The 24777-nt window shown below is 39.7% G+C and overlaps 1 protein-coding gene across 5 annotated transcripts in view; it reads left to right on the top strand.

Annotated features, from left to right (window-relative positions):
• Positions 1-24777, top strand: part of LOC132824506 (tyrosine-protein kinase JAK2-like) — a 249526-nt gene that overhangs the window by 43864 nt on the left and 180885 nt on the right. For 4 of the 5 annotated variants that reach the window (XM_060839132.1, XM_060839103.1, XM_060839113.1 and 1 more), the window contains one exon: positions 12691-12752. The gene's annotated coding sequence lies outside the window, so the exon portion shown is untranslated. Of the gene's footprint in view, positions 1-12690; positions 12753-16457; positions 16478-24777 lie in introns of those variants that run through there. The other variant, XM_060839160.1, reaches the window with a different exon arrangement.

Genomic DNA, 24777 nt, shown 5'->3' with positions numbered 1-24777 from the left:
GTACTCCTTGAGAGTACATTCCATCATCTCCCCTCCCCTCCAATACCACACACACACACACACACACACACACACACTGTATTTATCCTCCTGTACCCACCTCCCAACATGTCTCAAGCTCTACCACTCACTATTGCCTGCAGCACCTTCAAACACCCACTCAAATCCATGACATCTCTAACCTTGCAGCATGCCCTATGTGTTACCTGCTCAACCATTGGGGCACCTCCCCACCTCCAACAACAAGCATATTTGTGCCACTGACTTTATTTTCTTAATATCTGCAACTCTCCAATTGCAGGTTGAAAACAGCCTATAATAGACAGAACTCTTTTTATGCACTGTCATTCAACTCCTGAACCCTTACGAGGAGAGAATTCTGACTCTGACCTGTTCATGCAGGCCCTTGACCAAAGACTCTTTCTCTTGACTTTTGCTGTGTCTGCACCAAGTGGCATGGAAAGGCAATAGTGATATGAGCCTGGTACCTCTGCCTGAGAGCGGTAGTGTTAAAAGGCAAGGCAAAAAGGGATGCAGTGAGCAAATAGGCTCAGTGAGTGAGCAATTTGATAATCAACAAAGTTTCCAGAGATACAGGCTGACGCAGTTAGTGAGCTGGATGCCTATTCCTATGTGCATGGTGTCATTGATGCAACATTACCATGATCATTATTGATGCACCTTGTGACACCATTACTAATATAAAAAAAGACTTTGTGTGCTTTTGGGGCTTAATTGTGTTAATTATGAAACATAATTGTTGGTAAAACAAATGAGAGTTGGATTAGGTAAGAATTTCCTTTGTTCAAGATGTTTATTATGCATATTTTAGAAGTTAAGAGGAACTTCTATTTGCAAAAAAAATTGTTCATTTGTTACTGCTTGACTTTGTGAATAGTAGAGTTGTTTATCTGAACGGTTCTGTGAAGAGAGTCTTTGTGAAAGTCCCTCAAGCAGTAGTGTATTTTGATTCATGTAAACATCATTTCACATATATAGTAAAAGGTAAGCCTCTAGCTGAAGGTTGATATATTTTCATTTTGCGAGAATATAATAAGCATTTATAAAGGGAGCCTTTTATGCATTTGTCAAAACAAATGCTCCAGAACATTGACCATTTAAAGGTCTCTATATTTCAGCCATCATTCTATGTTAGAAATCTTCCCTCTGAGTCAGAAATATAACAAATCAACATGACATCTCAGGGCAATACAGTAAAAAGGTTGTTATTTTGAAGAAGATTGGTAATGCTCTTAATAAAAACCCAAAAAAGCACGGATGCTGTAAATCTGAAACAAAAACAGAAGTTGCTGGAAAAGCTCAGCAGGTCTGCCAGCATCTGTGCAGAGAAATCAGAGTTACTGTCTCAGGTCCAGTGACCCTTCATCAGAACTCAGAACGTGGTAGTGCTCTTCCCTGGTGTTATTCACAACTCAAAAGCTAGAAGTAGATTATCTAGTTTATCACCTCTTTGCTGCTTGCAGGGCCTTGCTCCATACAAATCTTATTCCAACATTGATTACACTTCAAAAAAAATCTCTAATTGCTATAAATTGCTTGGTATCCAGAGATTATGGATGTCATAGCATAAATGCACTTCCTTCCTTTTTCAGTCTTTTTTTTCAATTTAACTGAAGTCCTTGAATGCTTAGAGAAAAGTATTCCTTTTTGTTTCCTTTTTGTATTTATATTGAGTAGGTGAATGTGTGCATACAATTGGGCAGTTGTATGAAGGAACTGCGCTTTGAAAGCTCGTGCTTCCCATTAAACGTGTTGGACTATAACCTGGTGTTGTGTGATTTTTTAACTTTGTACACCCCAGTCCAAAACCGGCATCTCCAAATCATGGGCACAGTAAGTACTGTTAAGAAAGTAAAAGGTTACTAACCTTCTTCTCTGAATACATGATCAGCACAATTGAGCAATATCTACCAATATATAATAAAGTTAATCTGTTGAAATATTTCAAAACTTTCAAAATATATTCCAAATAGATTTTTCATGTTTCAAAGAATACTTGATGAATATAGCCCAACAGTTAATTTTGTGGTCTAGGGTATCTTTTGTTTCTCTTATTTGTAAACTGCAGCTAGGAAGGCACTTACAAAACTCTGAATCAGCAGTTGTCTTTTTAATGGCAATACTCTGAAGCATTGCAAACTGTGAGGATCGCAGGGTAGAACTTAAAAAGGACATTGACATGATGGAGTGGGTGGACAAGTGGTAGATGAAGTTCAATGCTGAGAAGTGTAAGGTGGTAGATTTTGTTTTAAAGAAAAACATGTAAAGGTAATATAAGATTTCGGACACAAAGTAAAAATGCTCAGAGCTGGAGCATGCACGATGGGCCAACTAGCCATCTGCTATGTAATAAATCTGAGTGTCTCTTTACAGCCATTTACTGTCAGACAAAAATTAAGAGGAATTGATTTGCTGCTGAACCCGTTATCCTTTATTATTTACCATGGCATGCAGGCTAGGTAATTCTTTGAGCAATTGTTCCAGATTACCAGTAGGCTGTTCATTTGAGATATAATACTGCCTACCCATGAGAGGACTATCTGCTGTTTTCTTGGAAGGAAGGTACTTTGGTTGGCAGGTGATATCCTGAATCCTCAATCTTCTCCATTCCTGTGGGCACAGGAAGACTTGGTCAGATAGACCAAATGTTGTCATCCATGCATTTATGACCACTTGTGAAATAGTGGGGCTTGTTTTCTAGCACACACTTGCCATCAGGAACATGACAGGTGTGACAACAGATGACAGTCTGGTATATCTGAGTACCATATATTGAAGTAAATTAGTATTGTGAAGAAGCCCAAGCCTAAAGAGTTCTTGATGCAAACCCAAACCCAAACTCAAGGATGAGTTTTAAACCATGCAAGAAAGAAACAGATGAATATATATTGTGTTCTTTTGGCAATCGGTGTTGGTGCAGTGCCAGCTATCCGTCTCCGATCACAATCTCACATTAGCAATGTGCTTATTGGCCAGTTAATCTTTAGATAGTGTTAACTGAGGGGTAAATGTTACCCAAGATATAGGCAGAACCTCCTGTTCTTTGAACTCATACATTCATTTGTTTTCACAGCCGTCTGAACTTTGGCCTTCAATGCATTTTATCAGAAAGATTTGATGTAATTGCACTCTTTTTGAACTGAATTGTTAAACCTGAATTTAATGTGCTTTCGCTGAATCAGTGGATAGCGATTTCGATCTCTTTTGCCAAAGACTTGAAGTTGTTGGCTCAAACCTTTTGCTGGAGCCTCACCATCGTGGGAAAAATGCTGAAAATCCGCATCAGAATTCAATTTGCTGCATGTCATTTCTGATTTTAAAAGCAAGAATTTATGATATCTTGGGAACCATGCATGCAAAGCCCAGCCTTAAGTGGCCAGTTGCTTTCATTTTAAATTTGACTTTTGGTATAAAGGCAGAAATTGCTGGTGAAACTCAGCAGGTCTGCCAGTAAATTGGACCTAAAATGTTAATTCTATTTTCTATCCAAAGATGCTGCCAAATTTGCCAAGCTCCTCCAGCTACTTCTGCTTCTGTTTCAGATTTCCGATTTGCAACATGCACCGTTCTTTGTCAATAGATGTGAAGCTCGAAGAGCACAGTAGGTCAGACAGCATGTAAGGAGCAGGAAAGTCCATGTTTCAGGCCAAACCACTTCGTCAGAACTGGGACGGGAGCCCAGAAGTAAATGGAGGTAGGGGGTTTGGGCTGGGGGAAGGGTAGGTGGGACGGTGATAGGTGGGGGTTGTTGTGATTGGTGAGTATTGTATTGTGGTGGGATAGGTGAGTAGGAAGATGGACAGGTTAGGTCAGGTCAGGTCAAGGCAAGGAGAGGCCTAGACATGGGATAAGGCTAGGGGTGGAGGGGCTTTGAATCTGGTGAAGTCAACATCGAGACCATAAGGCTGTAAGCTCCCCAGGTGAAATATCAGGTGTTGTTCCTCCAGGTTACGTTGATCTCACTCTGACAGAGAAGGAGATCAAGAATGGACATGTTGCCAGGGAAGTTGGGGGGGTGGAATTAAAACGGATGACAACCGGAAGGTTGAGTTGGTTAGTGTGTGCAAAACGCTGATGCTCAGTGAACCAGTTGCCGAGTCTGCGTTTGGTCTCCCCGATGTAGCTGAGATCACATTGGGAGCAACAGATGCAATACATCAGCTTTGATGACATGCAGGTGAATCTCTGTCAGTTCTGGAAGGATTGTTTAGGCATTTAGATGGTGGTGAGAGGGGGATTGTAGGGGCAGGTATTGTACCTCTTCCTCCAACCCCACCCCCTCCCTCTAAATACTTCTGGGCCCTCACCCCCTCTCCTCTCCCCAGTCCTGATGAAGGGTTTTAGCCTGAAACGTTGATTTCTTGCTCCTTGAATGCTGTCTGACATGTTGTGCTCTTTTAGTTTTACATCTACTGACTCTGACTTCTAGCATCTGTAGTCCTTTGTTTTATTTTGGATTTTTGGTATTCCTGGACTTTTGAATCCAGAGTGTGTAGAGCAGATCCATATCTGAGCAGAAGTGAAGTATCTGTGTCAATGCTAAATATAGAATGAACATTAATCTGCTGTTCTGACTGGTTGAGTAAGGCTGCTGGATGTCTTGGCTACCATTTATCCCTCGGGGAATAGACAATAAGCTGTTGGCAAATTGGCTTTCATGGTTTCTGTATCACAAATTCCCTACAGTGTGGAACCAGTATGGAACACCGACCCTCCGGAGAGTAACCCACCCAGACTCCTTTCACTTTTGACTAATGCACCTAACACTATGGTCAATTTACCAAGACCAATTCACCTAACCTGCACGCCTTCGTGACTGTGGGAGGAAACCAGAGCACCCGGAAGAAACCCACGCAGACACTGGGAGAATGTGCAAACTCCACACAGACAGTCACCTGAGGTTGGAATCGAACCTAGAACCCTGGTGCTTTGAGGTAGCAGGGTTAACCACTGAACCACCGTGCCTCCCCAATTTCTAAACTAGAATATCAATGAATGTGAACTGCTTTAGGCATTGAAGATTATGGAAGGTCCTATTTAAATTATGATTCATTTCTTTGATCTCTGCAGTGGGGATTACCCCATGATCTCATATTTCACAGAATTAGAGTATGATGGTCGAGGTAAACTTTTAGCTGCTTCAAATGGATAATTTTAGTTTCTGAGGTATCATTGGCATTTTTCTATTAGAAAGAAATAATTACCTGTACATAGAGGGCAGTGGTCCACATCAAACATAATGCTAGAGCAGGGCAGGGCTTTCCAGGAGCTACTGTAGTGAGGACAGGATTGAACACCCATGCTGTTGGTTTCACGGTCTCCACTACCGTTTTATTCATTTGAGCTGACTAATCTCTTGCTGCACCTTCAACAAACACTTAGAACATGTCCTTTGCAATTGTTGATCAACTGAACTCCACATGTTGTTACATTAACTTTGGCTTGCTCAGATAAAGAAAGGATATAAGATAAATATGTCACCTTCTTTAATATAGTATGGAGTATAAAATGCATGATTGGATAACTGATTGGACAAAACTGACTGATGGAATTCTGTGTTTTTTATTAAATGAGAGAGCCTTCATTTTGGATCAACATTAGAAGTCTAAAGTTATGTTTTTAAATGAAATAAAAAAACTAGCAAGTGAAATGACCTCAATAGTTTCAGGACTACAGGTGCAAGGATGATAAAATATCAAGAAATGGTACAGAAAATAATCAAATAACCTATTGAAATACAAGCCTTTATTTCAAGGCAGGTTGAATATGAAGGAAAGAATCTTCTGCTGTGGTTAGACAAAAAATGCTTTTCAAAGGTAAGAGATGATAGTGGAGAGGGGGTATCGCAAGACAATTAATCCTGAGACCCAGGAACCAGGTTTGAATCCTACTACTGACTCCTTCAGGGAAGGAAGTGTCCATCCTTACCTGGTCGGGCCGACATGTGATTCTCGACCTACAGAATAGAGGATTGGCTGACATTTTTCATAGAATCCCTATGAAAAATAGACTCTACAGTGTGGAAACAAGCCATTCAGCCCAACAAGTCCACACCAACCCTCCAAAGAGTGACTCGCGCAGACCCATTGCCCTACTCTATTAACCTACATTTACCCCTGACTAATGCATCTAACCTACACATCCCTGAACACTTTGGGCAATTTAGCATGGCCAATTCACCTGATCTGCACATCCTTGGACTGTGGGAGGAAACCAGAGCACCCGGGGAAATTCATGCAGACACTGGGAGAATGTGCAAACTCCACCCAGACAGCTGCCCGAGGCTGGAATCAAACCCAGGTTCCTGGCACTGTGAGGCAGCAGTGCTAACCACTGAGCCACCATACCACCGAGCCACCATACCACCAGAGTCACCGACTGGCAGAAGGCAGAGAGTGGAGATAAAGGTGTCTTTTTTCAAGTTGGTCAAATTCTGCTCCTATATTGCCTGACCATTTATGGGATGTGGGCATTCCTGTCAAAAGCCAGCATTTATTGCCCATGCCTAATGATGTTTCAGAAAATGGCAGTGAGCTGCTGCCTTGAATTTTCTACGCCTTGTGTGAGGAAGGGAATTCCAGGATTTTGACCGAGTAGTAGTGATGGAACAGTGATTTATTGTCTGGTAGAGGTGTTCTTCTTGCATGTGCAGTTCTTGACATCACAAATGGTAGAATTCAAAAGATTGGAAGATATTGTTGAAGGAACCTTTTTGGTGAGTTGTTGCAGTGTTTATAGATGGTGCACACTGCTGCCACAGTGTGTTCGTGGTGAAGGGAGTGAATGTTGAAGCTGATGGATGGGGTACCAGTCAAGGAGGCTGCCTTTTCCTGGATGGTATCAAATTTCTGGAGCATTGTTATTGCTGCTACTGCTGTTGTCCCAGAGTGGTTACATTGGTGCTCGGTATTGAATTGCTAGACCTGTATGAGGTCTACAGCTGTACAACATGAAGGAAGAGATTCTCAATGTGAATGTAGGATTTTGACTTTGAGAACTATGCAGTGGTAACTCCTTCCAAAACTGTCACGGACACATCTACCTGTAACAGGTAATGGTTGTGGATCAGACTAAGTATGTTTTCCCTCTTCTTTGTTCCTTGCCGCCTGCCAGCAACCAAGTTTTCTTTTTAGGATTTAGCATTGTCTGACTAAGTTGGTAAGCAACTACTTTTGGAGATAGAAATTGGTGTACCCATTCCATTCCAGACTACCTCTGTGTTCTTGCTACTCTGTGTTCCTTCATCTGGGGAATATATTAGGTATTCAGCAGGAAGTTATTTTCCAATCTGGTAATTTTTCAATCAAAAAGAAGGAATCGGGAGTCGGTCTACCCTTGACATATTTATTCCAACTCTTCATTCATCTTAATGAGATGACTATGCTCTTGTGCAGATCAGTCCCTTCTTAATGCTAATTCTAAAATAGTGCTTCAATTAACATTACTGTTCTGAAATCATACTTGGAACATATACATATTTACATTGAATTAGCTCAGCATTTGCAGCATCTGCATGCTTCCTTATCCATATTTGGCTTCATGCCAGGAGATTTCATGGGTCTGGAGTTACTGGTCCAACAATCCATAATGGTATTGTTAATTACAGATTTATTGATTTGAATTTAAATTCAAACAAATTGTCCAATTGCTGATAGGACAAGACAGACTCTGATCATACTGATGGTGTCTGGGACCTAGTCACAACCAATAAATCATATCTTACGTGAGATACAATTACTTGGCTAGTGTGTGAGACACAGCCCTTTCAATTGTACAACAACCTCTGTCTCTCTCTGTCTCTATCTATGTGTCTCTCACACTCTATATATATATATCTCTCTCTCTCTCTCTCTCTCTCTCTCTCTCTCTCTCTCTCTCTCTCTCTCTCTCTCTCTCTCTCTCTCTCTCTTTTTTTTTCCCCCCACCCAGCCAGCCATGTTAGTAAGGAGGACTTGAGCTGGAGCGTACTTAACTCCTGGACAGTCCATGTGGTTACAATCCTTTCAGATATTGCTCCTGCAGTTTTGATGTAACTGACTGGCTTTCTAGCTCATTTTGTGGGTTTGGAGACACATGTAGGCCAGACCAAGTAAGACTGAGATTTATTTCACTAAAGGGTACTAGGTGAACAAGAGGCTTTTTTTTAAATGTCAGTGGTTACTGAGACTAAGATTTAAGTGCATATTCACAAATTGGATTTGAATTCCACAGCTATTATGGTGGAATTTGTATTCATTTTCCCAGACCATTAACCTGGATAAATCTGCATTAATGACATTAGTGCTGTGTCAACACCTCCCTTATTACTGTATGCGGTCAGCTATAATACTTTGCAACAATGAATGCACCACAAAATAATTTCTTTTTGACTGTAACCTGCATTAGTTTCTCACAGATGTTATGTAAATGTAAGTCTCTTTGTCCACCTGCCTCTCTGTCCTTCGTTTCTGTCTTTCTTTCCCATACATGTAACACGTTCAACCTTGTTTGAATGCCACATACTCATTGCTCATTGGAGATGTACTAACCTGATATTCATTAACTGCATTACCTTCCTAATTGTATATAAGCAAAGGCTTTTTACCAATCATCATATCATTGCTAACTTTTCAAAAAAAATTAATTATATTTAACCAGAATCTCTATCCAAATATGCAGCCCTTGACGGTGTAAAATTTCTTCACATGTCTCATTGGAAGTATCATGTGAAGTTAACATTTAACCGGTTTCTGGTTAAATCCAAGATTTTAAATATCAAAATATAATATTATTTCTCTGTTTCAAACACCACTTGCGCAGTGAACACCATCTTCTGTCAGATTGTGCTTTAGTAGTCTTTATTTGTGCCACAAATTAGTTTAAACATTCAGGTTGTGTCCTTTTGGCTCCTTGCTTGTTGGGCATCACCTGCCTATGACAGCTTGCACAATTGCACTGAGGCTTACAATTGTGCTGTAAGATACAGGAGAAAGAAACCAGAATGTGCTAATGTGAAACCCCTTTTCCAATTGAAGGGAGTGTTCAACAATTAATGTTGATCAGATAGCGAGAACAGAAATTTCATATAGATCTGCTATATGGTTTATGCTTTGGGGGAAGTTCTGAGACTTTTTTTTAAGTGGAAGAATTGATGCAGCGTGCTTAACATTTTTCCCCTTGCGCAACTGTGTATTCTTTGACCCTTCTAATGTCATTTTATGGTTGCACTTTGAAATATTATCACTGCCTCCTTTTTTAATTTGGTTTTGACTTAATTTAGACCATAAGACATAGGAGTGGAAGTAAGGCCATTCGGCCCATCGAGTCCACTCCGCCATTCAATCATGGCTCATGGGCATTTCAACTTCACTTACCCACATTCTCCCCGTCGTCCTTAATTCCTCGTGACATCCAGAATTTATCAATCTCTGCCTTGAAGACATTTAGCGTCCCGGCCTCCACTGCACTCTGGGGCAATGAATTCCACAGGCCCACCACACTCTGGCTGAAGAAATGTCTCCGCATTTCTGTTCTGAATTTACCCCCTCTAATTCTAAGGCTGTGTCCACGGGTCCTAGTCTCCTCACCTAACGGAAACAATTTCCTAGCGTCGATCCTTTCCAAGCCATGTATTATCTTGTAAGTTTCTATTAGATCTCCCCTTAATCTTCTAAACTCCAATGAATACACTCCCAGGATCCTCAGTTGTTCCTCGATTGTTAGACCTACCATTCCAGGGATCATCCATGTGAATCTCTGCTGGACACGCTCCAGTGCCAGTATGTCCTTCCTGAGGTGTGGGGACCAAAACTGGACACAGTACTCCAAATGGGGCCTAACCAGAGCTTTATACAGTCTCAGTAGCACAATGGTGCTTTTATATTCCAACCCTCTTGAGATAAATGACAACATAGCATTCGCTTTCTTAATCATGGATTCAACCTGCATGTTTACCTTTAGAGAATCCTCGACTAGCACGCCCAGATCCCTTTGTACTTTGGCTTTACAAATTTTCTCACCGTTTAGAAAGTAGTCCATGCTTGTATTCTTTTTTCCAAAGTGCAAGACCTTGCATTTGCTCACATTGAATTCCATCAGCCATTTCCTGGACCACTCTCCCAAACTGTCTAGATCCTTCTGCAGCCTCCCCACTTCCTAATTTACTATTGTTACATGTACTGAGCTACAGTGAAATATATTGATTTGCATGCTAACCAGACATATCATTCCTTACATAAGTACATCGAGGTAGTAGAACAGAATGTAGAATGTAGTTGTCTAGCTACAGAGAAGGTGCTGAGAAAGATCATCTCTAATAGGAGAGGTCCATTGGTAAGTCTGAAAAGAGTGGAGAAGAAACTGTGTTCTTCAATCTATTGTATGTTTTAAAACTTTTCTATCTTCTGTCCAATGGAAGAGAGTATGACCAGGGTGCAGGGTTCTTTGAACATGTTAGCTGCTTTCCTGAGGTGGCAGGAAGTGTAGACTAATTTTTGTGATGGACTAGACTGTGTTCAGAACTCTCCTTTCCACAATGAACATTTCTTTCTCCCTCTCTACTGCCTGTTTGCATGTTGAATTGTGCATCCTCTTCTTGAAGGAGTGTAATCATTTCTTGCATACTAAATAGCAGCGTTAATTCCAGTCTCGTATTCTTAACTATTTATTACGCTTTGAGATTCAGAGATATTTCTTGCTAAGACACTACTTACCTTCAGGTGACAGGAGTACCTCCTCATGTACAGTGAGCAACTAATCGCCGAAAGGCTAACCTGACTTTCTGACCTTTAGATTGTGCCTAATTCCTCAACAGAGCCAGATAGATCAGGAGTGCAAGGTATGAGCTGGTGACCGGAATTGGCTTGTACTCTAAAAGGCATTCCAGGAAATTGGAAAATGAGGGTTAGGAATATGCATTTAGACTCCAGTCACCATTTTTGTCCTTGTATGGCATTTCCCCACCTCCATGAGAATCCAGCCGAGCAGTTCCACCTTTTGTCTTCCCAGTCGTAACCTGAAATATTTTCTTCTCTCATCTCTCCCCTCTCTTTGTACCCCCACCCCACCTCACTCTCTCCCTCCACCCACTTCTTTAGCCATTGTAGAGAATTTACAGCATGTTTTTGTTTCAGATTTACAATGTCTGTATTTTGCTTCTGATAACTTTTTGATTTATTTTTTTGGAGCTTAGGAAATGTGAAGTGAGTTAACTCTGCATTTTGTGAATGGGGCATGTGGATCTGACTCATTTTTGGACCAGCTGGAGTTGCCCAAATCCAAATATGGCATCTGTGGCTAACATCTTCCTGTTCATTCCTTTTTTTGGGTTTTCTTGAACATCTGTTCAATTTTGTGAGGACCGCTGACTTTAGGATTAGTTAGAGAGCAAAACCAATCCTATTGTTGATATATTTATTACAAGGCGATACCAGTTGCCAGTGGCAAATGAAATACACTACACTATTGATTAGTTCAATAATTAGGGTCTGGAAGCCTAGTTGCTATTGCATTGAAGCCCTGTTACTGTGTTCAGCTCAATCTCAAGGAGTTGGGATTACAGGAAAGGAAGTCTGACAGATGCTAGATCAGACTAGATCAGAGTCAGGTAGGTTTGTGTTGGCCTGCATTCAATAATTCAGGTTAATTTGGATGCTTTGTTCATTCATGTCCAACTTTTTCATCATGTTGTAAGAGTAAAGAGAATGGTGTAGTGCTAATGTGACTGGACTAGTAATCCAAAGGTCCAAACTCATGTCCTGGGAGCAGGCAGTTGATTGATTAATTCATCGAATTTAAATATTATCTGGCGTACAGAGACAGTCTTAGTGATGCTGATCATAGAAATTTGTCATTGATTAGTGAATTAGATATTTTACAATGATATCAAATGAAGGAAATCTGCCATCCTTACCTGGTCTAGTCTGTATGTAATGCCAGTTCCACAAAAATGTGGCTGGGAAGCCAATTAGTTCAAGGCAACTAAAAGTGAGTGACAACTGGCGATGCCAACAACACCCGTTTCCAATAAGAGAATAGTGAAGTAAAAAATATATATTTAGGAATGTCTTAAAGTTGTAAAAGATGTTACTTGAATCAAGTCTCTCTTTCTTGCTAAGTAAATGCATGTTTTATTTCCTTTCTTTCTTGAAATTGGATCTAAGTTCTTCAGATTCCAGTCACCTGTACTTTTGACTTTTGAGCTTTGACTTGTTTTCTTTATAGCCATTCAAACCGAACAGCACAGGTACCACCTCGTCATGCTGGTGTACCTTCCCCTGGCCTGCAACATTCCTGTCAGCCCAGTATTTACTGATCGGCACTGGTTGTTTTGATTTTTGTTTTGAGTTCTTAATCTTACTTTCAAAATCCTCTATGATTTTGCATCTCCCTATGGCTGCATTCTCTTCCAAATCCACAATGCTCCAAGCTGGGAATAGGTAGTCAGGCAATCTGAATTGTGGTGTTGCAGTGAATTCCTCCAGGAATGGAGGAGAGGAGTTGTCTCTCTCTTGTGGTTGTGGTTTAATGTTCGCATGCTAATAAGTTAAAATGTTTATCCAAGTGAGTTATGCTTCTATTTAAAGAAGGGAAATGTGTTTCCTGGTTTTGGTCAGTCTATGTATGTATGTATATATTTATTTGGAAAGAACAAGCTCATTTCAGTGAATCTTTAAATTTTGTGAATTACAGGTTTAAGGAGCTGTGGGTCAAATCATCTGATGCATACTGTGGATGTGAGGAAGCTTTGTGAGGTAAATGAAATTACTTTTATAATTTGGGCTTTTTTTTAAAAAGAAGTGTTATTCAGATTTTGGTGCAATAAGTTTATCACATGACCTGTGGGTGTCGTCAGGGCTTGTGAATGCTGATGTTGAGTGCCTGCTTTGAAGTATAATTGGGGTGCAATAGAATCATTCAACATGGAGCGAGGATAAGACAGCATTCTTCAGTATCTGTACACCACTGTAGTCACATACAACAAGACCACCTGGGTGCATCTTCAAGTGACAGAAGAAGGACAGTTTTAAAATAAATATTCAGCAATACAGCAAATCATTTGAGTGAGAGTTTGTATGGCTCTCAAATCTAACATGGGTGGTTGGTAATTCCACCAAGTCACCTACATGAAAGAACCTTGACATTGAATGTAGGTATTATCAAGAACTGAAAAGTCAGTGGGTGCTGAAACTATATGCAATTCTAACTGTTGGAAAATTGACCAGTAAATTTATCATAGCAGGGAAATTCAATCACTTGTTTTTTCTGTAAGTAACAATATTTATGTTTGAAACAGTATTATATTTGATATCTTTTTTGAGGCTCTGCCTTGGCTTATAGATCTGAGTAATATTCAAGGAACAGAACAATATTATCATGCAACAGGACTTTGTAAGTCCCTTGGTCAGAATCTGCAAACATTTAGGCTTGAAACTGTAACTTTGGCATCAAATACAAGAATTTATTGAGATGAGATTCTTTGAGCAAGTGTATGGGGTGGAAGGAAGTGAGGTGTGTGAGAATGTTACTTGTGGCTCACTCAACCAAATTAATCCCAGTTGCTTTTTAGTTGCTGGGAATGGAGTTTTAGGAGGCAAAGGAAGTTCTATGATATACTTACTTGGAATGTCTTCTGAGTCCGATGGAGAGGCATCCTCCGATTTTTGTTTTTAAGTGTGTTTGCAATGATGGAGTTAAACATTAAAGCCTGTGAACATTTGAGGTTAACACAGTGATTGCAGCAATAATAAATGTTATGTTGTGTTGCCTTCTGTCATTTGGATTGTAATATTAGTTGTTTTAAGCATAAGTGGTTTCAAATGTTTTTGAGAATTGATGTTAAACCCGGTAGAGAGTGATGGTTTGACTATATTTGGAGTTCTTCATTAATTTCTGACTATCCTACTGCAAAAACTATGTAGAGGTACTGTAGGAGATGGAGGAAAATTTAAACCTATTTTCACAGCTGTTGCTGCTACTGAGAAGATATAACTGTAAAGAAAGATGGAATAGAGCAGGAATCCTTTCTCTGGAAAAGCCAAAGTTGTAAGGTAGAGGTTTGTATCAACTGTGGGATAGTTGTAGAACAATCTCTACTTAAGATGTGTCCAAAACTCAAACGCTGGTCTAAATTGTTAATAAATGATCTTTTTAAAAAAAAAACCCTGGAATTTGAATAACAGTAATAAAGAGCGCAGATATATTTTAAAAGAAAGTTCAATAAGTACATGAAAAGAAAGAAGTAGAATAAACTGATTTTCCATGCGATGAAGTGAGATAAAAGAAGGCTTATGTAAAACATGCAAACAGATATGGATTGGATTAGGCTGTTCTTATCTGTAAATACCAGGTAGCGGAATTGAAATATTGTTAATTAGTAGACTTTTAATGAGACTTTTGTTTGTTTGTTTTAATTTGCGTTTGAAGGTGGATTGTCTTGTTGTCCCTAAGTATACGTGTATAAAATTAGAAACAATGGAAAATCATCTTTGCAAGAATTATCTGCTGTAACTATACTGTCTGGAAAATTTGAAGTGATATGCAGTTGTATCATATGTATGTAGGATAATTGAGGCTTTTTATAAATCTTTGTGCACTTGATTTTTTTTTAAAAAGACAAATGGTTAAAAATGTCTGTCTTTGGAGAGTGAACCTAAAGAAAAGGTATGGAGTTCAAAACAAGATCATTTCAATTTAAAATTTGATTCGTGGGAGAAGGCACCAGGCAGAAAGGGGAAAGTCATAGAGTCATAGAGATGTACAGCATGGAAACAGATATTCGGTCCAACTTGTCCATGATGACGAGATACTCCAACCTCATCTAGTCCATTTGCCAGTGCCCGGCCCATATCCCACCAACCCCTTCCTATTCTTATACCCATCCAAATGCTTTTTAAAGGTTGCAATTGTACTAGCTTCCACCACTTCCTCTGGCAGCTCATTCCATACACGTACCACTCTCTGTGTGAAAATGTTGCCCTTTTAGGTCTCTTATATATCTTTCCCCTCTCACCCTAAACTTATGTCCTCTAGTTCTGGACTCGCCCACCCTAAGGCAAAGACTTTGGATAAATAAACAATGCATGCCCCTCATGAATGTATGAACCACTATAATGTCACCCCTCAGTCTCCGATGTTGCAGGGAAAACAGCTCTAGCCTGAGGATGGAGATTGGAGAGAAGTCTAACTTTAAGCTGTTAAATGACAGGAACAGGTCTGAGAGATCATTCAGTTTCAAGGTATTTATATAAACGTGACCTGAGTTAGAATGCATTGGCCACAAGTTGGTTCCAGGAGGCAGAACATTTTTAAAATACAGTCTTGGGTCAATCTGAACTGCCAGGTATTTTACGTGTGAAGATAGGGGTAATTGTGTTGTGAGTATGTGATTATTAGTCTTGGGTGTTATCCTAGATCTCTCCTTTTATAGTGCAATCTGTGCGCATCATACTCATTTACCACGTCACTGCTTAAATTACTTGTCTGGGAGCAATTAGCACAGCAATACTGTTCCAAATTATCCACTGTCGCTTCTGTTAGTTTGAGGTTTTAATTTCATGACCAGCATACAGGTACAACAGTATATTATTTGCATTTGGCCTCCTTGTCATTTTGCTCCTTAATTCCCTTTGCTTTTCACACACTCTGAAGGTGACAGAATATAAATGCTGGTAGTGAAAAGCAATCTCAGTGGTCTTTATTTTTAAATACTGGTGTTTTTACAGTGCTTGAAGTGAGACTTCGTAGAAAAACATTGAAGACGTAACAATGTCCACAGTGTCTTTTCTAGAGCTTTGTTACCATTTAACACGTGAACTGTGGTTTCCTGCTGCTTCACACTTGACCACACTTGTTAAGCAAATATATGGGCGGAAGTCCTGGGGAGGTGAGCTAGAAACAATCCTTCTGCATTAAGAGTTCACAGGTAAAGCCCCTGAAAGTTAACCATATTTTCCATTCAAAAGTACAAATGATTGCAGTTGCAAAGTTATGTAATAACTCTGCATATTTCCAGAACAAATGGCTATGAAACTGCTTTCAATACAATCTAAAGTAAATTTGCCTGGTTCAAAAGTTGATTATGAAAAAATGTAATAGTATCCTCAATGCATTACACAACTTCTGGGTGGCCTTCCTGCATTTGAGAGAAGGATACTACCACTTCAGATGCAGATTTCCTCAAGTGTATCAGCTGGTTCGACAAATCACAGGTTACCTTTTTAGTTACATTGAGACTATTGATTAAGTTAATTAATATCACTCACTATTAGTAGGTTAGGTATCTGCGTTTTAAAGTGGATAGATACACAAATTTAATTGCTTGAATGTTTGTATTAGTCTGCTTATACACCTCCTATTCTCTGATTTCATGGTGAACTGCTTTACAGCTGCAAGTAACAAGGTATTAAAAGGGGAACAGAAAAAGTTGGCCTGCGAGACATTGTTGGCAAGAAGAGTGGAGATTCTTAATGAAGTTGCCGTGGGTATTTATAAATAGATATTGAAACTGATAACTCAATATTTGCTTTAAATAGTTAATCAATGGTCTATTGGACTCCGTGTAGCCCTGTTGACAGTCATCAAATGTGACACAGTTGTGTTTATTCTAACTATTCTCTGTCATAACTTTGCAAGGTCTTGTTTTTTTGCTAAGGTTCTGGTGTAATGTTTCAAATGAGTTTGTTTGCCCAGCCTCCCAAAATCTTTTTATATGTGAATAATAATCTTTGGTGGGTCAGAAATGACAGGGGATTTTTGTTTGTTATTTTAAAGTTCTGTTTACAGCACAATTTGAACATTTCTGCCAAACAGTTTCTATTTTGAAGGTAAGAGACAGTCAAGGTTCAGATGAACAAACAGTGAAGATGTCGAGACTTTCCATGATGCGGAGGAGCTGGTGTTGAACTGGGGTGGGCAAAGTTAAAAATCACACCACATCAGGTTATAATCCAACAGGTTTATTTGGAAGCATTGGCTTTCGGAGTGCTGTTCCTTTTTCAGGTGGTTGTCAGGATATCCAGAATGAAATTTCATACCTCTGTTTGACCTGGAGTTGCCAACTCTGGCCATTACCTTGTAGATGAGCATTACCTTTCCATACCTATTTAAAAGCAAAATGTTCCTCTGTTGCTAATCCAAACCCAAACCAGTTTGAAGGATTAAACTAGATTCAAATATTTTCCTTTATTAATAATCTTATTCACTGAATATAACATTGTTACATCTGCTCTTGACCTAGTGTCCCAGCTCTCTCTATTTATACTCTTTAAACATATCAATTGAAAAATAAAATTTGAACCAAATTTTACAGGTAGCAATCCCCATTTATTGAAAAAGCACTTGAACTAAAGATGAAATTGCAAAAGTAACTTAAATTACAACATGGTTTTGGAATGAAATTTTATACCCCAGTTGTTTACTGTTTCTGTATTATGATTTGAAGGTGTTGGTGTTGGACTGGGGTGTACAAAGTTAAAAATCACACAACACCAGGTTTATTTAGGAGCATTAGGTTTCAGAGCGCTGCTCCTTCATCAGGTGGTTGTGAATGTGAACATACGACACAGTATTTCTAGCAAAAGGGTTACAGTGTCCTGGAGCTGTAATGATATATTAAAGAACTTTAGGTAAACATCACACAACACCAGGTTATAGTTCTTAAACAAAGTTAGATTAAGTCTTTCATCTTTTAGAATGGGGTATGGTGGTTGAGGTTCTCTAATATGTAAACCCCAAAATTACATTCTCAAGGTGGCATCAGCTTATCTAATAATAGGCGTCATCTCAGCTCAGACGATGCATTAAATGTATGAAGGTAAAGTCTGTACCAATGTTGAGTCAATTCTATTCGTAAAGTGTGGCTTACAGAATCTTCATGGATTTATGCAATTTCTGAGGAAAATAAAATGTAATTCTGCAAATACAAATTCAACTCATAAATCTATGTGTGTGCGTGCAGGAGAGACAGCGTGGGTGTTTGTGTGCGTGTGTGTGAATGAGAGAGAGAGATAGTGCAGTGGGGTCACCTGTAGTGTGACATGAACCCCAGGTCCCAGTTGAGGCCATCCCCATGCTCCTCTGCCACTCTGCATTGTTGCTTGTCCCAAAGTTCACCTTGAATGGTAGTCCCCCAGAGGTCTGAGGCCAAACAGCTAAGTGTTCCCTGACTGAGAGGGAACAGTCCTGTCTGGCGATTGTTGCGCGATGTCTATTCATCTGTTGTCATAGTGTCTGTTCAGTCTCTCCAATGGGCCAAGTCTCAGGGCATCCTTCCCTGCAGCTTATGAGATAGACAATGTTGGCAGAGTCACATGAGTACCTGCCGCGTATGTGGTGGGAGGTGACCCACATGTAGTGGTGGTATCTGTGTCAATGATCTGACATGTCTTGCAGTGTCTGCCGTATCAGGGTCGTATGTTGTTGTGATTGATATTGTCCTGAAGGCCGGGTTCTTGCTGTGGCACATCAGAACAGGCGGTCGTAGAGTTGAGCATCATACCCCGTTGTTATTAGGGCATCCTTGCCTTGACTGGGACCTCTGGTTCATGTCATGCTTGACACTCTCTGTGTCTGTGTCTCTCTCACACACATGTGCGCGCATATACATATCCCCATGCACCCTTTCTCAGGCTTGTACCCTATTACACGAATACACTTACTTGACCAGGCTTACACGCACACATTCTTTCACATGCATGCACACATGCTGTCTCACCTGCATGTGCATGCATAAGTTTGAGGTGAATTTATATTCTCAGAATTACATTTTATTTTGCTCAAAAATTGCCTAAGATCATGTAAGAGTCTGTAAGCTGCATCTTAGAAGTAGAATTGACTCAACATTGGTACAGATTTTACTTTCACACATTTAATGCACTGTCTGAGCTGAGATGATCTCTATTATTAGATAAACTGATGCCACCTTGAGAATGTAATTCTGGGATTTGCATATTAAAGAACTAAACTACCATATCCCATTCTAAAAAATGAAAGACTTAATCTAACTCTCTGTTTAAGAACTATAACCTGATGTTGTGTGATGTTTAACTGAAGTTGTTTAATATATCAGTATAGCTCCATGACGCTGAAACCCTTTTGCTATAAATTCTTTGGATGGTCATGTTCCACAACCATCTGATAAAGAGGCAGCAACTCAAGAGCTTGTGCTTCCAACTAACTCTGTTGGACTATAACCTGGTGTTCTGAGATTTTTAACGTTTTTAGTATTAGCTTAATAAATCCGTAAAATCAAATGTAACGCAATCAAAATAAATTTAAGCCAAGTGAACAGGTGACAGCTCTCTTAAGGACAGCATCTCTTTTAATAGTGATCTGAGATATTTTCCAATTTGCTTGTTCAGGTACAGTATTGCACACCTCTGGAGCAGGTGGGACTTAAAGCCAGATATCTGAATTAGGAACACTACCCTTGTGTCACAAGCCCTGATATGTAAGACATTTTATAAAATAGTGTGTCCAGAGATGCTTATATGTACTTTTGGAGCCAGTGGGCCTTGAACCTAGACCTTCTGGCTTTGAGGCAGGGACACTACCAGAAGGACCACTGTACCACGACAAGAAATCTAATTATCCTGTTCAGGAACAGGACTGGGATGTGAACCTGGGTCTCCTGGCTCAGAGATGGAGGCACTGCTACGGCTCCATAAGAGCCATCATCCTTCCATCACTCCAACCATTGCAAGTTATTTGATTAAACCGTGCTCCTCACCTGATGTGTTCTAGCAATTCTCATTTATTCTGTGTTGAATGTAAGCCCAAACAGCCTCTTTCCCTTTAGCTGTCTTTTTTTTTGTAACTGATAAATAGAGGTGTTCAAAGCAAAAGGGTGGTTGAGAGCAATTATTACTACCATTTACTTTCAGTGCTTCAGAAGCTTTGAAGGATTTGATTCTTTGAACTTTGAAACATATTTTACCGATGTCCAGCTGTGTCAGTAAAATATTGGTCATGGGATTGGATGAGCATTTTACGAAAATGTGGCAGAATTCTAAACTGAATTTAGAAATCTCTGCTGCTGTTTCGGTGGATGTTGAAATATCCTGTTTCTGTTGCACAATGCAATTTTTTAATGCAATGCAACTGTTGAGTAGAACATATTTTCCATCTATATTGATTTCCATTGGAATCCAATTAAGGTCTGCAATGGATGTTGGGATGGCACTTATGGTTGCAGTGGTAGTGATTCAACCTCTGGGCCAAAAAAGCCCAGGTTGAAGTTCGATCAATAACATTATAAGACATTGGAGAAATGGTCGGTCTATTGAGCCTGGTCCACCAATTCAATAAGACCATGGCTGTTTTTTTTTGTATAATCCTCAGTACCACTTTCCAGCACCTCATCCCCTAACCTATGATTCCCATATTGGTTAAGTATCTGTGTCTTGGCCTTGAATATACTTAACAGTCTAGCCTGAGCAGCCCTTTGCAGTAAAGAATTCCTCCGATTTACTACCTTCTGAGAAGAAATTCCTCTTCATCCCGGTGTTAAATTACCGACTCCTTTATTTTACGATACAAAAATAGAAATTGTTGGAGAAGCTGTACAGGTCTTGCAGCATCAGAAACCAGAGTGAAAATTTTGGGCTCAGTGACTCTTCCTCAGAACTTCATTTGATTTTTATTTACTTATTCTAAGATTATGCCCTCTTGGTCCTAGATTCTCCCACCAGAGGAACAGTCTTTCTCTGCATCTAGTGTGCCAACTCCCTGAAGAATCATACGTGTTTCAATAAAGTAATCTGTTGTTCTTCTAAATTCCAATAATTACAGGCCCTATTAAGCCTCTCCCCATTAGGTAGTCCTACCAGACCTGGTATCAGCCTAGTGAACCTTACCTGAACTGCCTGCAATGCTAGTATATCTTACCTTTAGATAAGAGGCCCAAAACTGTTTACAGTATACAAGCTATGGTATGACTAGTGTCCTGAATAGTTTTAGCAATACTTCCTACTTTTATCTTTTTTTCCCCTTGAAATAAATCATTCGCTTAACTTGAATGTTAGCGTTTTATGATTCACACAGATGAATTCTCAGAAAGATGTGTCTAACACACAGGAAACAAGAGTGTGTGACTCTGATTGTGTCCCTACCTCTGGGTTAGGTGGTCTGCATTCAAGTCCTAGCTGTCACGGAGGTGTGTTTATTACCTGTCCAAACAGGTTGATATTGAAGAGCTATATCTGGATATTAGGAATAGTGTTTGGTCTGACAAGCCAACTATATCTTCAGTTTCCTCTTAGTCAATAGCCCACCTATATTTTGTATGTTTTTAAAATAAACTGAGTGGGGTTCAGAATTTGGAGTTCTGGTTTTCTTTGAGGAGTAATGTTGAACAGAGCTGTGTATTTTTCTCCATTTTCATTCATTAATAATTGGTCTAATTAAACTAAATTTACACAATGATTGTTAGATGCAGCTAATAATTTTGGATTTTTCTGTGCATGTGTTTTGGTATATATTGGATGATCTTCACTGGTTAGTAAGTTCACAGCTGTTTTCAGTTTCAAAAAATAAATGAACTTTCCTTCAAAGTCCCCTTCAAAAGAATTTGCCAAAAATGATCAGCATTTGTTCCTCAAAAGCACTGAAGTGGATGGACGTGTGAATCAAAAGATAACCTGTGTATTGAAAATTTGTTATTATTTTGTGAGACTTCAGGCAAGAATTTGCTCTTTACTGTGATTAGTGTTTGGGAATCTTTGGTGTCAGGTGATTGAGGGATACCTGAAATGGATATAAGGTAGAATGTTTAACTCTGCTTTAATTCCAACCTCAAAAATGCACATCCATCAGCACTATATCTCTCTTCAAATCAGTTCACTGCCATTTAATAATTTGGAGACTTCCATTCAACTTATGTGGCTTTGAAATGAACATTTAATTCTTGTTTTACAGCAGGTGAGTTACTTCTGCACATGATTGGGCATGACTTGGGCATGAAATGTGCCCTATCCCAATACAATATATCTTTACATTTGGAGCTTGACCTGATCATCTCTGACATGGCCATGTCTTTGTCCAAATTTTGAGCTTCCATTTGGCTGCAGACCTGTTTTTGAACGGGCTTAAAATTTGTTTTTCTTCAAGCTGCCTCCACCTCCATAATGGATCATGGAAAGTGAAAACAAGTGCATTCAGGATTTTACATTGTTTATTATTTGAAAAACGGATACAAATTGATAAGTGGAAAAAGTGGTTAAATGATAACAATAGTGAGAATACGAGGGGGAAGCACTACATTTTAAATTTTAAAAATATTTTGAAGTTTGTCTTGACAATTTAGAGTCAATTCTGTTTTAAATCTGCTCCTGACATCTGAGTAGGTGTAAAAATGCGATGTAGTTGTTGCTTCATGAACTGGAAACTTACCACCTGACAAGTCAGGGAACATGGAATTTCCCTGATCTTGCCAACAATCCAAGAGCTACTTCATTTCTGGGTGGATATATTAATCTGTTAAATCTTAATTGGCCACAGCATGGAATTTTCAAATGTTATTCCGCCTTACAGTTAACTGACCTTAAATAAACATCTAAAGCTGTCAGTTTACCATGAGGATGAATTTACCATCTATTCTTGTGGCAGTGTGGAGACATCTATACCTGGACATATGGTCTTTAACATGAATGAACACTTCAGTGATTTTTATTTTGTAGAAATAATTCCCTATTTCAACCAAATGAATGAAAAGGAGCATTGAACGATGAACTTACTTACAGGTATTCTTTTATCTTTTGGGTGGAATTTAAAGCTTCCTCCAGCGAAAGAAGGATATTGGGATTAGATCCTTGATGAAGGGCTTATGTCTGAAACGTCGATTCTCCTGCTCCACGGATGCTGCCTGAGCAGCTGTGCTTTTCCAGCACTACAGTCTTGACTCTGAATTCCAGTATCTGCAGTCCTCACTTTCTCCCATTAGATTCCCTACAGTGTGGAAACGGGCCCTTCAGCCTAAGAAGTCCACACTGATCCTCCGAAGAGTAACCCACCCAGACTCATTCCCCTACCTTTTTATTTACCCCTGACTAATGCACCTAACACTACAGGCAATTTAGCATGGCCAATTCACCTGGCCTGCACAGCTTTTGGATTGTGGGAGGAAACCCACGCAGATACTGGGAGAAAGACGGGAATCGAATCTGGATCCCTGGTGCTGTGAGGTAGCAGCGCTAACCACTGAGCTACCGTGCTGCCCCTATATGGATTAAATGGTTATTTGAAGATCTGTTTTTCCCTTTAATGTAAGCAAATTTAACAATATAATACAAGTTTTCTCATCTGAATTAAGAGGTGGAGTAAATTCCTGGATGTTTGTAAATTGGGGGGCGGGGGCGATAAGAGAGACAGGAAACAGGTCAAGATATTGTTGTACTCTTGCCTTTGGGTTAGAATGTTGCAAAGATGTCTCAAACACTGCAGTACTGAGGGTATGCTGTACTGTCAATGGCACCACCATTTGGGTATCATACTAAACCAAGGCTCAGTATGTTCCCTTTGGAATATGTAGAAGATCCTATTGTCCTACAAAAAGAGCAATGGAGTTCCCATAACGTCCTGGTTAATATTTACCTTTCAACCAACATGATCTGACCATTATATTTGTCTGTGGGAGCATGCTGAATACCTTTTTTTTTCTACATTAAATGAATAATTTAAATTCAGAAGTATCCACTTGACTGTGAAGCATTTAGAGATGACATGAGATTATGAAAGGCTTGTTCTTTCCTCATGGTAATGCAGGACTGGAATTAAGGGCTGAAAATGAAGCTTGATGTTGAAAAGGGTGCTGAAGTTTGACTCTAATAACTTGAGCTTGAAGAAAATTGGCTGAGTGATAGGAGTAAGAGGGTGGGTGTTAGAAGGTGGTTGTTCACACTGGAGGCCCATGACCAATGATGTGCCACAAGGCTCGATGTTGGGTCCACTGTCGTTTGTCATTTATGTCAATGATTTGGATGAGAATATAGGAGACCTGGTTAGTAAGCTTGCGGATGACACCAAAATTGGTGGTATAGTGGACAGTAAAGAAGGTTCCCTCCGAATACAGTGGAGTCTTGATCAACTGGGTTAGTGGGTTTAGGAGTGGCAGATGGAGTTTCATGAAGATAAATGAGAGTTGTTGCATTTTGGTAACTCTAAGGGCAGGACTTGCACAATTAATTGGACAACGCTGGGGGCGTGTTGTCATACAGAGAGACCTAGGGGTACAGGTGTATAGTTCCTTGAAAGTGGCCTCACAGGTAGACAGGGTGGTGAAGAGGCATTTTGCAAGCTTGCCTTCATTGAGCATTGAGTACAAGAGTTGGGATTTCATGATGTGGCTGTATAAGACATTGGTAAGGCAACACTTGAGTACTACGTACAATTCTCATCACCCTGCTATATGAAAGGTGTTATTAAACTGTGCAAAAAAAATTTACAAGGATATTACTGAGACTAGAAGGTTTGAGTTATAAGAAGAAGCGGGATACGCTGACACTTTACTCTCTTCAGTGTAGAAGGTTGAGCGGTGACCTGTACTGGTTATAAAATCATGTGAGACATAGATAAGATGACTAGTCAAGGTCTCTCTCCAGGGTGGAGGAGTGCAAAACTAATGTTTAAGGTGAGGGGGAAGATTGAAAAGGGACTGGAGGGACAACTTTTTCAAACAGAGGGTGGTGCATGTATGGAACAAGCTGCCTAAGGAAGTGGTAGGAGCAGGTACAATTAAAATATAGAAAAGACATTTGGATAGGTACATGGATAGGAAAGATTTAG

The sequence above is a fragment of the Hemiscyllium ocellatum genome, chromosome 2 (genome assembly GCF_020745735.1).
Source record: "Hemiscyllium ocellatum isolate sHemOce1 chromosome 2, sHemOce1.pat.X.cur, whole genome shotgun sequence".
Classification (NCBI taxonomy): Eukaryota; Metazoa; Chordata; class Chondrichthyes; order Orectolobiformes; family Hemiscylliidae; genus Hemiscyllium; species Hemiscyllium ocellatum.
Note: the sequence above shows the minus strand (reverse complement) of the source record. Positions and strands in the feature narration are given on the sequence as shown.